Raw genomic sequence first — 4,982 nt, forward strand, 5'->3', positions numbered from 1 at the left:
GAAGCTGCAGGATGGGTGCATGCTGCATTTGTTTCCCCGTTTTCCCAGGGTTGTTTGAACAAAAGCCGATCCCACATTCTCCCGCAAACTCCTCGGGATGAAGGCAGCTCCCGCCGGAGCCGCAAGCCTTGCAGGCGCGGGGAAACCAGTGTAAGGGAGCTGCAGTAGATGGTGCTAGACAGGTGTGCAAGGCACTGCCTCCTCCCCGGAGCAGCCCTGCCGGCTTCACCGCCAAGCGGCGCGGCCTGGGAAACCCCATGGAGACTTGGGAGGCTTGAGGGGCAGAGCGGCTGCGGCAGTGCCGAGCGCTGCCCGTGGGGCTCGCGCGTCCCCCCGGGGCTCAGGTGCCTCCCCGGGGCTCGCCGTGCCTGGCGGGACCAGGGTCACATCCCGGCAGCACAAAGCCGCTGGATGCGGTGCGGAGCGCTGCCTTTCATGGGGATGCGGAGCGCTCGTGGGCACCAGTCACGGCGCAGATCCGCTCGGCGTTTCGGCATGCACGCTGCTTCCTCGACACGGATTAAAGGCTCTTCTCGGAGCCCCAGGTATTACACTGGGGCGCATAAATCAGGGCTTAACATACAGTATTTGTCCGTACGAATACATCACAGTGGCACTCGTTTGGATGGGTGCATATTAAACACCGCTATCGACATCCCTGGGTTTAGGGAGGATTATTTTGTCACACCAATAAAGTCCCCTGCCGTCCTAAGCAGGAATCGTTTCCCACAGAGCGTGGCTCGGCACGGCTGCCAGGAGGAACGGGCCGATGCGGTTAGTGTCGCTCGTGGCCCTGCATGAATTTCCTTGCACCTCCGTCCCTGACCCGAAGGCCACGCTCCACCTCGGATATTGAAAGGTCGCGGCGGCAGGTGCTGCTGGAGAGGCGCGACAGCCCTTGAGCAGTGACACATCCCGCGGGCTGCCGCTCCGTGTCCGGGTCGGGAGAGCTGCTCCGCCGACGCCTTTGGACCCTCGCTCCACAGTGTGGCCAAGCGGGGCAGGGATCACAGTGGAGACGGCCCCGTGAGTCGCTCAGGGAGGAAACAGTTGGGCCTGTTTAGCTTGGAGAAGAGAAGGTTGAGAGGGGATCTGATTAACATGTGTAAGAACCCGAAGGGGGAATGTAGGGAGGAAGGGGCCGAGCTCTTCTCAGTGGTGGCCAGTGACAGGACAAGGGGCAATGGGTGCAAGCTGCAACACAGGCAGCTCCATCTGCATGTGAGGAGGAACTTCTTCACTGTGAGGGTGCCAGAGCCCTGGCACAGGCTGCCCAGGGAGGCTGTGGAGTCTCCTTCTCTGGAGATCTTCCCAACCCGCCTGGATGCCGCCCTGTGCCCCGTGCTCCGGGTGTCCCTGCTGGAGCAGGGGGTTGGACTGGATGATCTCTAGAGGTCCCTTCCAACCTCAACCATCCTGTGATTCCGTGTGCCACTGCACACGAGCTGTTCCCAGGAAGTCAGAGCCTCCGAGGGGCCTCTCGGTCACAGGGCTACTGCGATGAGGCACTTGCAGCTTGCATGAGGGACGTAGGAGGGATGTGGACAATGGCCAGAATGAAAAGCGGGATCAAACCTCCGCAGACCCTGCTCAGATCAACCCAGATTCTGGAGTCACCAGCTTTGAAGGGGCTTGAAAGCAGCCAAATTCATTCTTTTCTCTTTAACGGGAAAGGAAAAAGTAATGGGAGGCAAAGGATGCTGTTGAAGCTGACATTTCAGCCAAGAGCTCGGAGCTTTTGAAGAGACACAAAGCTCCCCCAAATGAACGTGTGTAGTCTGAAGGGCTTGACCCAACCTGATACAAGGCCGGCCGTGTGGATTTCCCTTCATCTGCGGATTTGCGGTGAGGCAAGGGAGAGGAGAGCGCGCTCCTCGCTGTTACACGCAAACTCTTATTTTCCTGTGAATTCCTACTGCGAATACGGGGAGGGCGGCAGGGAGGAAAATGGCCCTCGGATCCCTGGTGCATCCCTGGAGTGGCTGCAGCCCCTTGGCAGATGAGCAGGACAACCTAAGGAGGAGGTGCGAACAAGGGAGCTACAGTCCCGGCCCCGAGGCCCTCTCTAGGAAATCAGGAATGTTTTAATTAACAGGGTTATTTATGGCAGCACTGAGGAGCCTTTTGAGCAGCGGCGGCGCGCTCGCTGCTGTGTGAGGAAGGAGAGATGGGAATGGGCGATGGCCAAGTGAAAGACAGGCAAGACACAAGGAAATCTTTGTTAAAGTTATACCATGGCTTGCAGCGGGACCAAGACAAATTGGTCTGTATTCCTCTAACACACCAGGTTTCTACTTGCCCTGGGCTTTAGCATTTGAAGCTACAATCATGAGAAATTCATTAAAAGGTGTCATTTATAAGGATAATTTTCCATATTTGCCCTTTGAAGTAGTGGTTCAGACCTTAGCACAGTGGAGTGAGTCTTGGCAAGAAAAAGGAGGGGAGGGAAGTGCTAAATGCAAGTGTCTGTGCTGCCACCCAAAACGAGGGAAGCGTTTCACAAGTTGGGACAAAAATGTATGTGAGATAGGAACAGAACGAAACCTCTTGCAGTTTTCTGCACTGAAACAAAACCTACCATGTAACATTTACAGCTAATTACAAAAGGAAGTGAAACCCCCCCAGAGATAGTGCTCTCACAAGGCCGACTTCCCAGGATTCAAAATGTAACACTAAATATTTGCACATATTTATCACTCTTCACCCACGCAAGATCTCGTCTTATTTTGCAAACACCAAACAGCTTCCGAGCAGCCCAAGCGTGGCCACGGCCAGTGCACAACATGCCGGCAGCACCTCCTCCGTGCCAGCACGGCACTGGGAAAGCTGCTAGCGAGGACAGGCTGCTGCTCCGTTGCCACCAAAGTGAGATTTTAAGCCTTGTGTGTTGCGCTGAAACTCAAGCAGCTTGCCAGGATCGTCAGTCTGTTCTGGAAAAGAGAGAAATATTGTGCATCCGTCAACGGCATCGCTCTTCCCACTAGCGTCAGAGCCTATCCCAGCGGAAGGCGCATTGCAGGGCACGTGTTAGGTGCTCCTTGCGTCTGAGGTGCTTGTGCCTTTTTGCCGGGGGTCATTTTGGTTTCCCTGCAGAGCAGGACCCTGCGTGGCGCGGAGGCAACGCGGTCCCTGGGGTGCAGAGCCTGCCTGGGCCAGCATCCTTCCCCATGGCAGGGGGACGCATTCCACGCACCGCATGGCCACCATAATCCCATCGCTCCAGAAAAAGGAGTAATTCAAACAAATGCCCCTTCTGGATTAAGGTTGCTGGCTCAAATGAAGGCCTCTTTTCTTAACAAGAGGGGAAAAAGGGAAACGTTGTTTCTTTTCTCCATTGTATGCAACCTCCCTAATTGTCTGACGCTGAAGGGAAAACAGGGGCTCCTTCGCTGCACTCTAACGGAGGAGCAATCAAACCCATTCAGGCCTGTGTTAATGATATACACTATACGCACAATTGACATTTACACTGCATATCAAAACTGATCAGAACATAAGGAAGTTTGGAGGAAAAAAAAAAAGCAGAGCCGATTGCCTTATGCTGTGAAGTTCGCCTTCGGTATGAGCCACCTCAGCTAATGGATTAGACGCGAGGCTCGCGCGCTGTGTTAACACGGGGTAACCTTTACCAGCGAGGGAGGAAACAGGCTGACCGCGGCTGTGCGTCTGGGAAAGGGGGCGGGTGAAAACGGCTGTGCGCTCAGGTTGTGCCTTCCGCAGCGCTCCCTCATCCGGGGATTCTGGCACCACCAAACACTGCCCCGGATTGGAAAGCGCCTCAACACTCATGACGACTTCAAGGGGCAAGTTTGGTTTCTGTCAAGCTTTTCCTCCTCCCCAGTCAGCATGTCCTAACCAGGGACATCAGTAAGATCCAACCCTTAGGTTTGGTTTGGTTAATTTGTTCCTTACTTTGGGCAGAAAGAGTGTTGCAATTAATCACTTTATTCCTAGAGATTTACCCCCCCTTTCCAATTTACTGAACGAACGTACACACTGAATTTCAGTGTGTGAAAGGACACACTGAATTTCAGTTAAAGGCAGCAAAACTGTTAATGGAGTATTAATGACATATTGTGTCTATACAAAGATGCAAGAATACGTTTTCAGTAGTTTTCAAGCCTGATTTTTTTTTCATAATGAATTAGCTGTGGGCAGGCCATGATTTTACACAAGTCTGCATTACTTGCAATTGCTTAACCCAGGGCTTTGGCAGTTCTCACGCCGCTTGCAAAGGGTCCTTGGCTGTGATCTGAACGGTTACTATTTGGAGCTGTTTTTTTACCAAGTTGATTTGCCACTTGATCCACATGGAATTAAATCTCCCTTTAGGGACTGGGAGAAGTAGCTGATGGCTGAAGCAACCGGCGCCTGGAGAACGGGAGAGGCTGTGGGGAAAAAGGAGGCGCTTGCCGCTATCACCATGTCGTGAGCGTTACAGACGGAAGCAAGCGTCCTGGCCAGCAGCCCAGTTTTTATGGGCCCTGCCGCGAAAGATTTCCTCTTGCAGGCCGAAAGCGGCCCGAAGCACAAGAGCAGAGGAGCCCTTATGCTGTGCGTGCTGTGCACAACTGTGCGGATGGGTGGCCTGCAGCTGCACAGGAGGGGTTTTCTTCTACGTTTCTTTTTGCCGCCCGGCACGGAGCGGCTGTCGCGGCGGCCTCGCGGGAGGCCGCCCGAGGACAGGACAGGACAGGGCCGCGCCGGGCGGCGGGAGCGGCAGTTGGGCGGCGCGCGCGGCTCCCTCAGCGCGGCGGCGAGGCGGTTGACCCGTTGCCGCGGCAACGCGCTCCCCCTCCCCGCCACCGCTCTGCCCCACGTGACGCCCGAGCCGGCGGTGAAAAGACCGCGGCCGGCAGCGGGGCAAGGGGGGTCGGGCGGCGCTTCCCATTGGCCGCCGCGGATTGGCACGTGGCGGCGGCCCGGGTCGGGGGCGCGCGCCCATTGGCCGGCGGCGGCGGTGAGGCCGTGGGGTGATGCGC

This window comes from Nothoprocta perdicaria, unplaced genomic scaffold (assembly GCF_003342845.1).
Source record: "Nothoprocta perdicaria isolate Ctin4 unplaced genomic scaffold, notPer1 scaffold_49, whole genome shotgun sequence".
Classification (NCBI taxonomy): Eukaryota; Metazoa; Chordata; class Aves; order Tinamiformes; family Tinamidae; genus Nothoprocta; species Nothoprocta perdicaria.